This window comes from Sciurus carolinensis, chromosome 4 (genome assembly GCF_902686445.1).
Source record: "Sciurus carolinensis chromosome 4, mSciCar1.2, whole genome shotgun sequence".
NCBI lineage: Eukaryota > Metazoa > Chordata > Mammalia > Rodentia > Sciuridae > Sciurus > Sciurus carolinensis.
In genome coordinates, this window is record NC_062216.1 from 165,124,613 (window position 1) to 165,143,320 (window position 18,708).

The 18,708-nt window shown below is 52.4% G+C and overlaps 1 long non-coding RNA gene across 1 annotated transcript; it reads right to left on the reverse strand.

The window, feature by feature from the left end:
* Positions 1 to 2,784: 2,784 nt before the first annotated feature.
* On the reverse strand, positions 2,785 to 4,199 carry LOC124982233 (uncharacterized). The gene is made up of 3 exons (XR_007108225.1): positions 4,061 to 4,199; positions 3,292 to 3,352; positions 2,785 to 2,894 (listed from the first exon to the last, which is right to left on the reverse strand). It is a non-coding gene; the product is annotated as an uncharacterized LOC124982233 (long non-coding RNA).
* Positions 4,200 to 18,708: the final 14,509 nt, after the last annotated feature.

Here is an 18,708-nt window from a genome sequence, read left to right on the forward strand (position 1 = left end):
AGGGAGGCCTGGGAGGGGCGGCAGCCACCCAAGGCCAGAAACCTGGGGAGAGCGCCGCGATGGTCAGGATGAGCGCACCGTGAGCCCTGCTCCCAGCTGCCCCGTCCACCCTGCAGCACAGGGGCCCCAGGCTGGCTCTCAGGCCCAGCCGCCCAGCCAGAGGGCAGAGAGCTCTGGGGACAAGAATCCCTCCACAGTCGTCACTGGTCTGCCACCACCATAAAGCTGGAGCCAGAATTGGGGACAGGCAGTCAGTGTAGAAATAGGGGATGGGGTCAAATTGAGGAAATGAAGCCATGAAGCCATCTGCCTCTGGAAGTTGGAGACGCCCCTGGGAGAATGGAATGTCAAGGATCTCCAGAGCCCATTGATTACCAAATTTACCTGCCCTTATCAAGGACTGCAAGCAAGGAGCTGCTAATCAATGTCCCCTGGGCCCTTACCTGCCTGAATCACCCTGGCCCTCCCCTGCCCATGGCTTCTCACTTTATGCAAAACCAGGCCTAGTCACATAGGCAGGAAGGAGAGATAAGGGGGAGAGAACTGGAGAACAAAAGAGACCCTAACCTATAAAAGATGTAGGGTGCGCTCATTTCTTGGGACTTTAGAACATCAGCCATGGCCCCCTTCTTCCTGCTGGGAGAAGTCTGTATTATTACCTTTAAATAAAACCTGCTTAATGTGCTTGCCTTGGCTGCTTCTCTACTGTTCAATCTTCAACATTAGAAGGAGCAGAACTCGTCACCGGTCAACGGCGGTATCAAAGCCACCATCCTGCAGTGCCTGGGCTGGCCTGCCCTGACCCCCTCCTCCCTGCCTGCGCCTGCGCACAGCCGGGGGCAGACAGAGCGAGGGCCACAGGGCTCGGCCACCCGTGTCCCCACCTGCACTCCCCCTTCTCAGGTCAACGGTCATCGGGTCCGTGTGACAGGCACCAGCGCAGGGCAGCACCCGGACCAAGCGCTGGCTTCTGGAGCCCCTGCCACCGCGGCCAGTGAGGGAGAGATGGGCCGCGCCGGGCGACCCCGCAGCACCCTGAAAACCAGAGCCGGGCAGGTGGCCCCTGGACTCCCGCCGCGGCCTGGGGGACGGGCGCTGACATCCCCATCCCAGAAAGAAGCCTGAGGTGCAGTCTCCGCTCACCTTCCCACGGTCGGACAGCTAGAGGGGCCGAGCTGCAGGGACCCACATGGCTGCCCAGAACCGGACAGGGACCAGTCTCGGCAGCATCACGGCTGCTGTTGTTGTGTCATTGTTATGATGATTACACTGGGGACTGAACCCAAGGGCGCTCTACCACTGAGCCACAGCCCAGCCCTTTAGTTTTATTAGAGGCAGGGCCTCGCTAAATTGCTGAGGCTGGCCTTGAACTTGTGATCCTCCTGTCTCAGCCTCCGAGTCCCTGGATTACAGTCCTGCATCATCGTACTTGGTCATTATGGCTGTTATTGATTATTCAATATTATTGATTATTCAATATGAATAATCCCTTGGGAAGAGAAGCAGGGTCCCCGACTGGGCACCTACCACACACCACACACCGCACCAACCAGACTCCTACCCGTGTTCTCATTTGACCCTGGCTAGTTGAGACCATCAGTCCCATTTTCCTGATGAGGAAACTGAGGCTCTGCGAAGCGAAAAGGTCAGGATGTGAGTAACTGGCAGAGCCCAGCACCCAGCAGTCTGAAGCTCCAAAGACCCGATGCAATCTACCCCTCAGCCCCAGACCACCAGCCCAGGCCGATGCCCCCTCTGTAGGAAGCTGGGCTCCTCTGGAATTTCTTAAGGAGGCCCTCAGAGCCTTATAGAGACCCTTTCGAAGAGCTGCAGGGGGGACGCCCGGGAACCAAATGCCTCCCGGCACTTGACAGTCGGTGCAGAAGGTCCACAGACACAGTTACGAGTGGCACGAAAAGTCCAAGAGCCAGTTTTAATCAGCTCCGATTCAGAGAGGAGGACAGAGCGGCTCAGCCCAGCCCTCGGGCCGCGGTGCCCCTTCTTAGAAACCTCTTCCTCTCCTGCTGTGGAAACTGGCAGGGCAGGTGGGAGATGAGGGTCCGGCCCACTCTGCCACTGGCCCCTTTCCCCTGGTCCCCCTTCCTCTCTGCTGCCTCAGTTTCCTCACCTGTACAGCGAGGAAGGAGGAAAAGCCGGCGCTGGGCTGCCCCGGGGTGGATTCACCCTGCCCTGCTGGGCCACTTGGAGGGCGGGCAGGCTCTGCGCTGCCCAGTGCAGGGGACATTCACAAGTTCCAGGGGTACACGGAGCCTCCTCAGGGCAGCCCAGGGCTCCCGGGGCCTCCGGTGTGGGCTGGTCAGGCCCTTTCCACCTCTGCCCCCTGCTCAGGTGCTCTGGGGAGCGGGAAGAAGACAGGTACCAGGGTCAGGGCACTTTTATTTGCCAATGATCCTGAGTAAAACCAACAATTCCTTTCTTCTGAACAATCACAGAGCGCGAGGCAGATGTTAAACATTTAATGTGAATTCTTTCATTTAACCGTCACACAAGCCTAGGAGGGAAGTACTATCATTAGCCCCATTTTATGGATAAGGAAACTGAAGCCCAGAGACATTAAAAGACATTAAAAGTTTATGACTAGTGGACTCGAAGCCAGGCCTAGGAACGTTTCAAGCACCAGGCTTCGTGAGGAAGTGACGGCGTCCTGACATTCATAGAGCCCTCTGGCCTCTGCTCCATGACAATCTCCACGTCACACGAGGGCACTTCTCCTGCCTTTCATGATCAGTCACCAGCCTGGGCAAGTAGGAATGTGGCGCTGGGATGCGTGGAGCCTGCCGCCGACTCGAGGGCGCCGTTTCCCCATCTCCTTCACCGGGGCTTTAACATCACCATGCTGTATTCTGGCCTCGCGTGTTCAGCCAGGATCTAACCTGGAGGAGAAGGACAGACTCAGAGCACGGGACATTTCCAGTACTAGGGGTTGAACCTAGGGCGTGCACGCTAGCCAAGTGCTCCAGCACCGAGCCACGCCCCGCCCTCTTTTTTTTTTTTTTTTTTTTTGGAGACTGGATCACACTAAATTGCCCAGGCTGACCTTGACCTTGAGCTCCTCCTGCTTTACAGTCATGCACCACAACACCCAGCAAAGCAATCCTTCCATGTAAGGGAAGACTGTGGCAGGACGCAGCCACGGAGGGCGAGACGGGACCCCGGCTTGCGGAGGGGTAGGGGGGTCTCCTGGGAACCAACTGGGAATGGGGTGGGTCCCAGATGCTGCAGGAGAGGACAGAGTGTGGCTGGGCTGTGGCTCAGTGGCCGAGCGCTCACCTGGTGTGCACCAGGCCTGGGGTTCCATCCCTCAGCACTGGACACCCCGGGTTGAAGGGTTCTGGAAAATAAGATTCCTTTTGTTAGGTCAGAATTTGGGCGACTATAGGAGGGAGAGCGGAGCAGCTGAGGCAGAGGGCAGCGCGCCACACGGCGACCAAATGGGCAGGAAAACTCCACTGACCCTTACATCCCCTGTCACTCAGCAGGACCCCACCCATTCCAGCCTATAAAGACCCTGGGCAGCCGGGCCACAAGTGATTTTCTCCCGGTCCCTACGGTGACCTGTACCCTGGAGGGCTGGGGATTTTGCCCGAGAGCCAAATTCCAATAAAACTTGCTTCCTCACTTTCTGTCCGATTTTATTTGGCCACTAGCGGTGGCCCCCGAGTTACACCTGTAAGACAGCTCCCCAAGAAAATGGAGGGAGGGTGCGGCTCAGGAGAAGGAGGAGAAGGGACGGAAATCGGCCAGACCTTAAACCTCTCCCAGTGCCTTCCTAACAATGGGCCCTGGGGGAAAGGGGCGGATATGGAGTGCCAGGCCCTAAACCTTGACCTTTGTTTGTCAACTTAGTCCTGAATGACAATGGGGACAACTGGCCCCTGGCGGTCAAGACTGCAAGTGCATGGTTTCCGGTGATTACATCCTCCTCCTTGCTCCCTATAAAACCAGAACCCCCCTGCCATTTTCCCATCTGGAATGTGGACCCAAATGCGCTCGAGTCCACCAAGGAATAAAGGTCTGCTTCCTGTGCTTTTGCGCTTACCGGGGTGACAGTGGCCGTGTGCACGGTGGCCTTGCCTTAGTGGGGAAGAGTCCTGATGTCTACAACCTGTTCCCAAGTGGTTCCCGACGGAAGAGTGAATAGAAGCAGGAGCCACACACCGCGGGCCTGGGGTCGGACACCGTCCTTCCTGCCCTTTAGGAATCTGAAAATTTTCACGTTACAGGGGAGACAAGCAGTGGGGAGTCTGCTAGGCTCGGCTCTCCAGCTGTGGAGCCTAGGACACTGGGGCAGCCCTGGAAGCTCTGTGACAAAGCCCCTCAGACCCGGTGTCTTGGACAGCAGGCTCTTCTCGTGGTGCGGAGGCTGGAAGCCCGAGGCCCGGGAGCAGCAGGGCTGGTTTCCTCCCAGCTGCTCTCCTTGGCTTGCACGTGGCCGACTTCTCACGGTCACCCCCCTGTGCCCGGCCGTGTCCTCCCCCCTCCTATCAGGGTGCCAGCCAGGTGGCGTCGGGCTCACCCTAACGGCCTGGTTTGGCTTCCTCTGTAAGACACAGTCTCCACGTAGACCGAGGTGTGAGAGGTCAGGGCTTCCACGTGAGAGCTTTGAGGGACTAATTCTGCCTGGGACACGATGAGGGACACGAGGGCTGCTCCCCCACAAGCCCACAGGGGCAGAGAGGCCTTTTCAGCCAGATCCACACAGACCAGAGGCTGCGAGGCGGAGGGCCGGCCAGGCAGGCAGGCTGTGCGCAGGCCAGCCCAGGGGCCACGCACACGTTCCTGGCTCTGCAGTCCAGAGTCCACCAGACCTGGGCAGAGCCTCAGCGCCCTCCTTGTCCACCCCTTGCTGTCTCCCCTGCTCACGCCCCTTCCTGTCCCTGCTCTCAGCTGAGCAGCTGCTCAGGGGCCCAGGTCTGTCAACTGCCCTCCAGGAGACCCTCTCAGCCTCTCCTCTGGAGGTAGTAGAACAGGCCTCTTCCTGGAGCCCCAGGGTCCTTCCTTCCTTCCCTAACAGGTGGCTCCCTGACCCTCCTCTGTGGTCACCCCTACCCGCACAGCCCACATCCTTGCAGGATACTGAGAGGGTCCTTCCTCCTGGCTGTCACTCAAGAAAAGCCAAGCTAGCACATGCGCATACTCTCCAGTTAGGAGAGGTGTTTGCTATAGGAAACGTGGAAACTTCAAAGTTTAAAAATAATGCAGGGGGGCTGGGGTTGTGGCTCAGTGGAAGAGCGCTTGCCTAGCATGTGTGAAACACTGGGTTCAATCCTCAGCACCACATATAAATAAATGAATAAAATAAAGGTCTATCAACATCTAAAAAAATTAAAAAAAAATAATGCAGGGGACTAAATGCCTTTTACCTATAATTAAGCAACAGACTCAATAAAACTTAAAAATATTTCTGCTCTTTCACCTAGTCATTCTGCTTTTGGGTTTGTTTCTATTTAAAATCAAAAATGCAGGACAGTTTTTGCCTGGAGAGGTGGCCTCTGCTGTCCGCAGTGATGTGTGACCCTGTCCCGCCTTCCCGACCAAGGCTTCCAATCCAGGGAAACGCCCTGTCCTTTCATTTCTCAGGTGAGGACTGAGGCCCCTCCTCCCCACAGGGCAGCTCTGCTTGTGGGGCTCACAGCCCGGCTCCTGCTTGCATCTCGCTCTGGGAGGCCCTCCCTCTCCACGGATCCCTATGGGAGCAGGGGTCGCAGTCTTTTGACTGATGGTCTGGGCTGCTGGAGGCCTTGGTGGGCAGCCAAAGCAGAGGTGGCGCCACCTCTCAGCTCTGGGAATTGCTTTCCGTTTCCCATCCGAAGCCCCAGTCTCACAGGGCCACGTTCTGACTTCCATGGGCCCAAAGCATCTTTGTCTTTCAAGAATTTTTCCTGCATTAAAAAAATAATACAAATAAAGTGTTGTTGAAAGCTAGGTCCTCGTCCCCATGCCAATCCAATAACAAGGACGGAGTGTTGAGAAAAAGAAAAAGGAAAGTTTATTGCTTTGGTAGCAAAGGAGAAGCACAGGGGACTGTCCCAGAGGCTGGGATTCTGCCCAGCAGCAGGAACAGGGGCTTTTAAAGAGGTGACCAAAGGCTGCATCCCGCGGGTTCTCTGTTGAGTCGTCATTCACCTGTTCATCTGGCAGGCGGTCATTTCTGAGACCTTCCGGTGCCATCCTCAAAGTCTGCTCACCTTGTCCCTGGGGGAGGTGCGCTCAAGGACAGATAACTCGGCCTGAAGTGGGAAGCAGGGTGATCCTGCTCTCCTGAGGCCAGGGAGGGGGCAGATCAGGGAGGAGCAGGGGTTACATTCAAAACATAAAGTGGACCACTGTTACAAAAGTACATTTTGGGACCATGATAAACTCCAGAGAGGACTCATTATTATATATTTAATATTATTGTATCAATTTTTCTTCTGAAAGTTTTTTCTCTTTATCAGTAGTGAGGATTGAACCAAGGGTACTCTCCCCTTGAGCCACATCCCCAACCCTTCCCATTTTATTTTGAGACAGGGCCTCACTAAGTTGCTGAGGCTGACCTTGAATTTGAGATCCCCTTGCCTCAGCCCCCCAAGGAGCTGGGATTATACAGGAGGCCGCCACCATGCCCAACAATTCTGGTTTCAAAAGAAAATAAAAAAAGTTTTTTTTTGGTACTGGGGATTGAACCCAGGGGTGCTTAACCACCGAGCTACATCCCCAGCCCTTTTTAAACATTTTATTTGGAGACAGAGTCTCATTGAGTTGCTTAGGGCCTTGCTAAATCGCTGATGCTGGCCTCAAATTTGCAATCCTCCTGCAGCCTCCAGAGCTACTGAGATTACAGACATGCACCACTGTCCCCGGCTTCTGGTTTCAAAAGAAATTAAAATGAAAGTATTTCTCCAGGCCCCCTAAGTGTCCTGAGCCCTGTGCATGGTGCCATGGGTGAGTGAGCTTCCCAGCTTCTCAGTGCAGCCGAAGCCCCTGCCTCCTGTCCCCTGTGTCACCCTCTCCTGCCAGGTCTGAGCAGGTGGGCGCTATGCAGGCAAAGGCTTTTCAAAGTCAAAAAGATAATTTTTGGATACTGTTTTAGAATACCTGGCGCTGGGTAGTCCAATGATCAGAATGCAAGGTTCTAGACACTGGGAAGTCCAAGATCTTGCAGGGCCAGCAGATCTGGCAAGGGCTCTCTAGCTTGACATCCCATGGTACAAGGAGGAAGGGCAAGGGCGGCCAAAGGAGAGAGGACCCAACTTCCCTTTTATAAGAAACCCACTCTGAAATAGCAGTATTCCATTCACCAGGGCGGTGACCCCAAGACCCAAACACCTCCTTAGGCCCACGTCCCAACACACTGCACTAGGGATCGTCTCCAACAGGGAAACTTTGAGGACACATTCATGCCACAGCAGACGTCCTACCCTTTCCCTGGCATGGGGAAGCCTCTGCAGTTATGAGGTTATTTTTGTTTTTTGTTAAATATCAGTTTTCTTTCTCTTTCCATATGAGAGAAAACAACTGAAAGATTTAATAGCGGCAGGCACTCACGATAATAACCACTTCCCCCCTCCCTTTTTTTTGCAGTACTGGGGATGGAAACCACAAACACTGTAACACTAAGCTACACCCGCAGTCCTTTTTATTTTTTGAGACAGGGTCTTGCTGAATTGCAGAGACTGACCTTGAACTTGTGATCCTCCAGCCTTAGCCCCCAGAGTCCCTGGGTTTACAGGGAAGCCCAAGCCATATTTACCAGCCCCAGCATACTATTCCTGGAATAAATGAATATGTTGAGGGTCAAACCCAGTGCCTCACACATGCTAGGCAAGTGCTCTACCACTGAGCCACAACCCCAGCCCAATTCAGTGGATTTCTTTGCAATATTTTTGAATGATGTCTTCAAGGAGTTTTTAAGGGCTCTGTGGCAGAGTGCTTGCCTAGCATGTGTGAGGCACTGGGTTCAAGCCTTAGCACCACATAAAAATAAACAAAATAGGGCTGGGCATATAGCTCAGTTGGTAGAGTGCTTGTCTCGCCAGGCCCTGGGTTCAATCCCCAGCACCAGGAAAAAAATGAAATAAAATAAACAAAATAAAGGCATTCTATCCATCTACAACTACAGAAGAGTTTTTTTTAAAAAGGAGCTTTTAATAATTTGGGGGCTGGGGATAAAGCTCAGTTGGTAGAGTGCTTGCCTTGCAAGCACAAGGCCCTGGGTTCAATCCTCAGCACCGCAAAAAAAAAAAAAAAAAAAAAAAAAAAAAAAAAAAAAAATAATAATAATAATAATTTGGGAAAACACAAGCTAAAGAAAAAAGTATACAAAATATGCATTACAATTGCAGTGATATAAATTTCCATAGAAAAAGATTACCTAAAGTCAGGTCCCAATTTCTTAAGCTACATTCGTTATTTTGTATATAAAATTTACTGTATATATACACTTCTTTCCATGATAAAATTCATATATTTTTTTTCTCCTGGTGCTGGGGATTGAACCCACGGCATTGTGCTTGTGAGGCAAGCACTCTACCAATTGAGCTATCTCCCCAGCTCCACAATTGGTTTGAATTTTTGAATTCTAAGAAATACTCTAAAATTGGGTATGGTGGCACACACCTGTAATCCCAGTGGGTCAGAAGGCTGAGGCAGGAGGAATGCAAGTTCAAGGCCAGCCTCAGCAACTCTGCGAGCAACTTGGCAAGATCCTGTGTCTAAATAAAATACAAAAAAGGGCTGAGGATGGTGCTCACTTATTTAAGCCTGGCTTCAATCCCCGGTACCAAAATGGGGATGGGAGGCTGGGGATGTAGCCTGTGGTAAAGCGACCCTGGGTTTAATACCCAGTACCAAAAAAAAAAAAAAAAAAAAAAGAAAGAAAGAAAGAAAGAAGTGAAAAAGAAGCGCTCTAAAATGTTAACGGTTGTCTGGGGCTTTGCCGGGAGCGGTGACTGAGACAGAAGGATCCCAAGTTCAAAGCCAGCCTCAGCAACCCAGTGAGACCGTGTCTCAACATAAAACATAGAAAGGGTTGGGGACATGGCCCAATGGTTAAGCTCCCCTGGGTTCAATCCCTAATAACCTCACCAATTTTTTTAAGTATTATTTTTAAGTTTTATTTAACAGTCAAGGAAAATGGACCCATGGAATGTTAAGTGGAAGGGAAATTGTTCTTATTCTTCAGTTTCCAGTGGGGACACAGAGGCCTCGGAGGGACAGCCAGGTGAGCGCTGAACTGAGCTGGAGGCCACGGCCCGATTACCAGCCACGATGAGGACGACGGGCCACCCGGCTCGCCGCCCTGCGTCAAGGTGCCAGGTGACACGTACAGCGATCTGCCGGCGGGAGCCTGGAGCAGCCGTGAGCTGCGCCCGCGGGGCGGGGGCGTGGCCGGCGGGAGGGGCGTGGCCGGCGGGAGGGGCGGGACGACCGCTGGAGGCGGTGAACATGTCTGGCAGGGCCGGCTGAGCTCGCTGCCTTCCCCTGAGTCACGTCTGCGCAACTTTCTGCTGAGTCACGGTCCCGAGGTCCTTTTTTGCTGAGTCACGATTCCCGCTCAGGGTTTAATCCCTTGGAGCAAAGTCCGCGGCCGGCAGGGAGGTGTGGTGGGGAGAGGGACTGCAGGCCCGCGCGTCCTCTCCTCCCGAGCCGCAGGGCCGCTCAGCCCCGCTCCTGCCTGCGCCCTGCCCTGGGGAACTCAGCCTCTACTAGGATTCACGCTTCAAATCCGGGTGCCAGTGGGGTGGGCGTCACGAACCCACTTAAAGATGGGGATCTGCGAGAAGCTGGCCTGTGTGTTCGTGAAACATAAAGGTCATGAAACAAAGGCTGCAGAGACCACAGAGGCTGGGCGACTGCATGGAATGCAGGATCCTGCCCCCTGGGAACCGCTGCAAAAGGTCTTAGTTGGTGCCATTTGAATACAGTATGGATTTTATATTGAAGGAGTTTGGAATATGCCAATTGGGCATAAGGACTAATTTGGGGAATAGGCATATTTTTAAATCTGGTGCAAGAAGGTGGCTCCTACTTCAGTTTTTCCTCCTAAACGCAGCAGACCCAGCCAGGTAGTGGCTCATGCTTGTAATCCCAGCTCCCTGGGAGGCTGAGGCAGAAAGATCACAAGTTTAAGGCCAGCCTGGGCAACTTAGCAAGACCCTATCTCAAAATAAAACACAAAGAACTGGGGACTGCCTATCTCTCACTCTGCATAAGACTCAACTCAAAATGGATCAAGGATCTAGGCATTAGACCTGAGACGCTTCACCAAATAGAAGAAAAAGTAGGCCCAAATCTCCATCATGTTGGCTTAGGACCAGACTTCCTTAACAAGACCCCCGTAGGGCAAGAAATAAAAGCAAGAATCAATACGTGGGATAGATTTAAACTAAAAAGCTTTTTCTCAGCAAGGGAAACTATCAATAATGTGAAAAGAGAGCCTAGAGAGAGGTAGAAAATCTTTTCCACACACACTTCAGATAGAGGACTAATCTCCAAAATTTATAAAGAACTTTAAAAAAGATTACACCCAAAATACAAAGAAGCCAATCAATAAATGGGCTAAGGAACTGGGCAGACATTTCACAGAAGAAGATATACAGGTGATCAACAAATAGATGAAAAAGTGCTCATCATCCCAAGTAATTAGAGAAATGCAAATTAAAACCACCCTAAGATTCCATCTCACTCCAATTAGAATGACTCTTATCAAGAACACAAGCAATAATAAGTGTTAGGATGTGGGGGAAAAGGCACACTCATACATTGCTGGTGGAGTTGCAATTTGGTGCAGCCACTCTGGAAAGCAGTATGGAGATTCCTCAGAAATCGTGGAATGAACACACCATTTGACCCAGCTATCCCACTCCTCCGTTTATACCCAAAGGAATTAAAATCAGCATACTACAGTGATGCAGCCACATCAATGTTCATAGTTGCTCAATTCACAATAGCTAGATTGTGGAACCAACTGAGATGCCCTTGAACTGATGAATGGATAAAGAAAATGTGGTATATATACACAATGGAATATTAGCCTTAAAGGAGAATAAAATTATGGCATTTGCTGGTAAATGGAAGAAGTTGGAGAATATCATGCTAAGTGAAATAGACCAAGCCCAAAATCCAAAGGCCAAATGTTTTCTCTGATAAGTGGATGATGATACATAATAGGGAAGGGGAGGGTGGATGAAGAATGATGGAACTTTGGATGGTGTAGAGGAAAATGGGTGGGAGGGAGTAGGGGAAGAAAAGACAGTAGACCAAGACAGTATTACCCTATGTATATGTGTGAGTATATGAATGATGTGAATCTACATTGTGTACAACCATAGAGATGAAAAGTTGTACCCCATTTGTGTACAGTGAATCAAAATGCAGTCTGTAGGGCTGGGGATGTAGCTCAGTTGGTAGAGTGCTCGCCTCGCAAGCACAAGGTCCTGAGTTCAATCCCCAGCACGGCAAAAAAAAAAAAAAAACAGTCTGTAAAAATCAAAAAATTTAATTAAAATAAATAAATAAGAACTGGGGACTATAGCTCAGTGGTAGAGCTCCGCTCAGGTTACAAAAACAATTAGTGACGAAGAATAACATTTGTCAGCTGTTAATGACCCTTCACCCCCATGAGTGCAGAACCCTCCAGAAATTTCTACTTAGGAAGAAGGCTGTGGCTGACTCATGAAAGGGGAACTGGCTGTCTCTGACCAAACATAACAGCTAAGCTTCCTGTGTACTTCCTCTGTGCTGGGCCCATTTTTAAGCTCCTTACACATATTAAACTGATTTAATCCCACCACATCCCCTTCAGTCTCTGCTGTTTTTGATCCTCATTTTGTCAAATGAGGAAATAGAAGCTTAGGAGGTTCGAGTGCACATAGCTGATAAGTCATGATCCTGGATTTGCCCGAAATCCTTTGCTTAAGAGTTCATTGCATTAGCCAGTCTACTCGAGGAGTCCGCCACCAAATGGAACCAGGTCTTAGAGCTGTAGTCAGCCTCTGTGCTGGCAGAAGCGTCCTGGTGGCCTGCCCTTCCCAGACTGGACCGTGGTCGCCTTACCAGGCTGCAGGCCTCAGGTTCTTGGGTCAGTGTGCTGGAGGTGGACAATGCTTGAAAAAAGCATCTCTTTCTGCCCCTGCTGCCAGGCCCAGGGGCTCACAGGCCACAGGGGGCAAGAACATGAGTGAACTTGAGCTTGACCTCAAATACCAGGGGAGCCTATGACCTTAGGTGGGGAATTTAGCCTTGCTCGCCAAGCCTTATCCATCAGATACGTAGGGAATGCCTGCCCAGTGCCAGCTCTGGGCCTAGGAATGAATCCACCGTGGTCCTCCCTGCCTTCAGGGGCCCAGTCAGGCGTGGGTGGGGGCAGCTGGGCACAGGTGGCTCAGTGGAGGGTGAACAGAAGAACTTCAGGAAAGCCTGGGCTGAGTCTGTCTTACAGCTTTATGGAGATTAAAAACGACATATGACAAACTACAGATTTAAAGTACACGTTGTGACCAGTTTTGACATCCTACATCATCAGCAAGCCTCACCATCAAGATTGTGAACTTGCTGGGCGCGGTGGCACACGTCTGTAATCCCAGCAGCTCCGGAGGCTGAGGCAGGAGGATCGTGAATTCAAAGCCAGCCTCAGCAATTTAGTAAGGCCCTAAGCAACTTAGTGAGACTCTGTCTCAAAATAAAATATAAAAAACAGGCTAGGGATGTGGCTCAGCGGTTAAGAGCCCCTAGGTCCAATCCCTGGTACCAAAAAGAAAGAAAGGAAGAAAAAAGATTCTGAACTCAGTCATGACTCCCCAAAATTTTCTCATGACCTTGGCAATCCCTATGCTCTACTCGATCACCACTGATCTGATGAGCTTACCTTGCGTCTTCTAGAGTTCTCTGTAATCCTGTGCGCATTTTATACGCCATCTTTTTATAAATGAAAGATGTCATACGCACTGTTTCCTGTAGCATCATCTTTTTGAGAGTCATCCATGTTGCATGGATCAATACTTATTCATCATCCCAAAGTTTTCTCAGGGCCTTGAATTTTCATGACCTTATTCCTGAACGTCCATTGTATATTTGCACCACAATTTGCTTATTTATTCATGGGTTATTTCCATCTTGGGACTATTCCAGACACGGCCGTAGGGAACATTCCTAAACAGGTCTGTGTATGTGGACATAGACTTTCATTCTTGTGGATAAATGCCTGGGAACAGAACCCCTGATTGGATGGGAGGTGAATTATTAACCTTTCAAGAAATTGCCAGCCAAGCCCATGGCACAGGCTATAATGCCAGTAGCTTGGGAGGCAGAGGCGGGAGAACTGCGTGTTTGAGGTCAGCCCGGGCGCCGAGATCCTCCTGCCTCTGTTTCCTAGGTAGCTGGGGTGACGGGTGTGGACCACCTTGCCGGGCCAAGACCCTTTCTCCAACTAAAAAACAAAAGGACTGGAGGCGTGGTCCAGTGGAGGCGCAGCCTGCGTCCAGTCGCAGTACTGCCCAAGAGACAGACGAGAGAGTTCCCGAGCGCTGCGCAGGATCCCTTTTCCTTCTGCCCTCCTACTTCTCTGGCTGGGGGCCTGGAAGTTGTGGGGACAGGTGACAGGTGATCAGGACAATAACCGCTGATGAACACGTACAGCCTGCCTGCACCTGGGAGAGACTGGGGTGAGTAGCCCAAGGCCTGGTTAGAATCTGGACTTGGGGAGCAGCCCGAGGAAGACTGACGGGAGCACGGGAGAGGAAGGACCAGCTTTGGGAAGAAAGGCATCTGTGGGAACTAAGGAAGCGAAGGGTCAGCCTCGCAGGTTCCCTGGGCTGGGAGTCTGAGTCTCCTTCTAGGCAAAAGGGGGACAGGCGGGGTGGGGGCACAGAGCCGTCCTGGGCGTCTGCTCCCCGGTGGTCCCCAGATGGAACACCCCTTGTGCCCACGTGGCGTGTCCTTGGGTGGCGTGTCCTGATGCCTCCAGTACCGTTTTACGTTCCCGGCAGCAGCATGTTTGAGCTGCTGCACAGCCTCAGTAATAACGGGCGGGCACACCTTTTTACTGTGATCCATCTCGGCTTTAATTTGCATTCCGTAATGACCTGTGTAGTTACCACTCATGCATCTTCCTGGGTGAATGTCTCATTCAAACTTGTTACCCATTTTCTAATTTGCTTCTTTGTCTTGTATGGAACCGTGCGAGTTTTAACTGTGTGAGATAGAAGTCCTTTGTTGACAATGTTTTACGAATATTTTCTTCTAGTTTCTGGTTTGCTTCTTATTTTCCCTAAGAGGATCTTTCAAAGAGCAAAAGAGCTTAAGTTTATAAAATCTATTTACTTTTTCCTTTCCTTTTATTTTTTTGGTACTGGAGACAACCCAGGGCCACTCTACCACTGAGCTCCATTCCTCATCTTTTTAAAAATCTTTAATTTTTTTGTAATTTTGAGACAGGATCTGGTTAAATTGTTGAGGCTAATCTCAAACTTGCCATCCTCCTTCCTCAGCCTCCTGAGTAGCTGGGATTACAGGCGTGTGCCACCACACCCATTTTGTGTATGTCTTTTGGGAAATCTTTGCCAAATCTTAAGGTCACTAACTTCTCTCCTGTGATTGATGCTGTGTATTGCATAAGATTAAACTTTTTCATTTATGTCTCTGATCTGTTTCTGAGCAGCATCTTGAAAGATAAGCAGCTTGGCAAAGAGCAGGCTTCTTCCACCCATCAGAGGCCCAGAGGCTAGTAGCCCTTCCTTTGAGGGTGGCACACACGGGTGTGAGGGAGCCAGCGGGCCAGGTGGGCCAGGATGAAGAGCTTGCTCTGCATCTCAGGGGCAGTGGGGAGCTATTGAAGAACATTGAGTAGAGGAGAAGCTCAGCAACCTGTGCCTTATCTGCAAAATCTGGGGGCAGGAGGTGTACGTGAGAGGAGGAGTGGAAAGGTGTCCGGCAGGGCTGCCCTCTTCTGCCCCCCACCCCCTTCTCTCTCCCAGGACCGTGCCAGGTGCCAAATAACTGTGGCACTCTTGCCTTACTGCTTTGGGGGACTCTTATTAGGAATGTCCATCTCTTGTCCATCATGTGCATGGCAAGCCTGTATCTGCCGTTAGTGGGGTTGGGCCTCTAGCCATCAAGGGTCCTCCATTAGCCCTGCAGTCTCCGGGTATCCTCCCTAGGATTTGGGCTGGACTACATCCCCTTCCCTTTCAGCTGCGGATCAATCATCTCTGGGGTCCCTGACTGGCAGGGATCTGCACGAGGCGTGGTGTAGTCAGGACACCCGCTGTGAGGTCCCCTACTTGAGACCACCCAGGCAATATTGTTGTCGCGGTGGCGCGGGCCTGTAATCCCAGCAGTTTGGGAGGCTGAGGCAGGAGGATCGCGAGTTCAAAGCCAGCCTCAGCAATTTAGTAAGACCCTGTCTCAAAATGAAAAGTAAAAAGGGCTGGGGATGTGGTTCAGTGGTGAAGCACCCCAGGTTCAATCCCCAGGACCAAAGGAAAAAGAGAGCGAGAGAGAATACCCGGGCAAGGGTCCCTATTCTCCTGGGGAAGAAAACCTCCTCCCAGATCCCCCTCCAGGTCCCCGGCCTCAGCGAGGCCACGTCTTTGTCTTTCCTGGGAGCTGCTGGCCCCCTCCCTGCAGCCCAAACCACTTCTGTTTCCCGGAGGGCGGCGCCTTGGCCATGCCGAGTCAGGTTTCCGCCAGCCCTGCAGCTGCGATTCTGCTGTGTCATGGTTGGGAGGGGGACCGGAGCCGAGGGAGGGCAGGTTTTGCTGAGTCACGGCGGCTTTCCGGCCTCTGGGGGCAGGTGGCGAAAGGGCAGCCTGTCAGCAGGAGGAAGCGAAACTTCCAGAAAAGAGCAGAGGCCTCTTGTTTATCTCTGGATCTGTGCACGTTCTGTGCAAAGCCCTGTCCCACGGATCTCAAAACTGACACGTCTGCCGGAGCCACCGTCCCCGCTGCAGTAACCCGGGAACTCCGTCTTCCCAGTTGCGTGGAGCAAAAACGCTGGGTCCCCTGACACTCCTGTCCTTACACTGTCCCTGTCCTTCTGAGATTGTCAAGGGCTCTGCCTGTGAAATCTGAATGAATATGTGCCAGATAGTCGGGCTCCGGGCACCAGGCTTGGGCGGCTTTCGGGGTCTTGGTCCTTGTCCCCGATGCCAATCCAATAACAAGGGAAGGATTTCGAGATAAAGGAAAAGGAAAGTTTATTGCTTTGCTAGCGAAGGAGAAGCACAGGGGACTCCCCTCCTGGAGGCTGGGATTCTGCCCAGCAGCAGGAACAGGGGCTTTTAAAGAGGTGACCAAAGGCTCCATCCCGCGGGGTCTCTGTTGAGTCGTCATTCACCTGTTCATCTGGGAGGTGGTTGTTTCTGAGACCTTCCGATGCCATCCCCAAAGTCTGCTCACCTTGTCCCTGGGGGTGGGGGTGCTCAAGGACAGATAACTCAGCAATGGCGGGTGGCGGGGGGAAGAGAAGAATGTCGGAGGGGTAGAGGAAGAGGGGTGGGAGGGGTGGGGACGGAAACAGTGGAATGACGCAGTCTCACCCTGCCTGTGTGGGACTACTGGATGGCGCGAGTCTACAGGGTGCACAACTGTAGAAATGACAAGCTGTACCCCGTTTGTGTACAATGAATCAAAATGTGTCTGTAAAAATAAAAAATATTTTAATAATAATAAAAAAATAGAACAGATAACTCTGCCTGAAATGGGAAGCAGGGTGATCCTGCTCCCCTGAGGTCAGGGATGGGGAGAGAAAGACGCGTCCATGGTAAAACGCAGGCGCGGTGACAGAGCGGCCGGGGCTGTACTCAGCACAGAGTGGACTTGGTTCTGGAAGGACCCGGAGGACCCGTGACGCCGTGCTGCGGGGGTGCCCCCTCCAGTGAGGTGTCTTCCCAGCTGTGTACCCCCTTGTCCCCTGTGCGCCTGTCCCTTTCTGGGTCACTTCCCAGATTTCCTCCATTCGGATCCTGAGCGCACGTGTGTCCCGTGGAGCTGGACACTGTGGGCTTCAGCCGCAGAGGACCGTGGCCAGAGGGCAGAGGAGGGCAGTGGTGTCCCCACAGAAACACTCCAGTGGGGAGCAACAGGCCTCATGCCCGGGGCACATGGGGGTGCAGGAGGGTCCCCAGGGCCCCTGCCCGTCCTTCCCCTATTCCCAAAACTGAGCATCTGCCCTGCTTCCGGTGAGGCAGGCGTTGGGGGTGTATTAGTGTCCTATGCTGCCGTCACAAACTGCCACAGAAGAGCCCCATTGTATTCTCTGGGAGGCTGGAGGTCAGAAGACCCCAGGTGGGCTGCAGGGCTGTGTCCCTGTCCCCTGGCGTGGGGAAGACTGTGCCCACGCCAGGGCCAGCTTTCCGAGCCGCCTCCTCAGCCCCCATCTGCAGAGCCAGCGGCCCAGCACCTCCAGGCTCTCGGTCCCTCTGCCTCCTTTGTCACATCACCTCCTGCATCTGGAGCCATCCAGCCTAGCTCTTGTGACATCAGGCCCCGAGGATAATCCAGGATAATCTCCCATCTCAAGATCTTTAACGTAATCCCATCTTCAAAATCCTTTTGTCACATAGGCAACGTATTCGCAGGTCCTGGGGACACGGGCTGGGGACATGGGCGTCTTCCAAGGGCCTGGCTGGGCCCACCGCCATAGGAAGAAGGGCACTGGTGCCTTGGGTTGCTGAGGAAAGGGAAGGGGAAGTCCAGAGCTGAGCCAGCCCCGGGCAAGGTTCAGGAGCTCAGAACTCCAGCCGAGCTGGCACCAGAACAGCCTGCGTGACCTCCCCTGCTCCCGCATTCCCTGTGTGGTCTCTGTTCTAGCAAAGCCTGGGGCTCCGGGAGGAATAAGCTGGAACCAGGAACCAGAAACCCTGGGTCACTGAAGACTCCATCCCCAAATGGGGGCATAGCCTGGGCAAGTCCCTCCTCCTCTGGGGTCCCTGCTCCCTGGGTGCTTAATAAGATGAATTTGACTTTCTGGGGTCCCTGAGTTGACAGGCTCTGGAACTGCAGGTGGCCAGCTTTCAAACCTCTACCCTCTTCTGCCTGAACTCCTGGACCCTCTGTGAGAGAGGCTGGAGTGTGGAACAGGAGGGTAGGGCCTGGCTTCTCACTGCTGGAATTCTGGCTCTGTCACATCTGGCTGTGTGACATAGGAACATTACTTAACCTCTCTGTGCCATGGATCTTACATGGACAAACCAGAGATAAAATGATGATTGCAGGTATCTGGGGGGTGGCAGCTGTCAGGATTGAACGCAGTGGTGCACGTCTGCACGTGGTAAGCATTCCACAGAGTCTGGCTAGGACATAGCGTGTGACTAGCTTGGTAGGGCCCCTCCTATCAGCCCAGCAATTTACAGCCATTTGTTTGCACTCTTGTTACCGAAAGCTCGGTCCTCATCCCCTATGCCAATTCAATAACGAGGACGTGGGTTTGAGAAAAAGGAAAAAGAAGTTTTATTGCTTTGCTAGCGAAGGAGAAGCACAGGGGACTCCTGTCCTGGAGGCTGGGATTCTGCCCAGCAGCAGGAACAGGGGCTTTTAAAGAGGTGACCAAAGGCTGCATCCCGCGGGTTCTCTGTTGAGTCGTCATTCACCTGTTCATCTGGCAGGCGGTCATTTCTGAGACCTTCCGTTGCCATCCCCAAAGTCTGCTCACCTTGTCCCTGGGGGAGGTGCGCTCAAGGACAGATAACTCCGCCTGAAGTGGGAAGC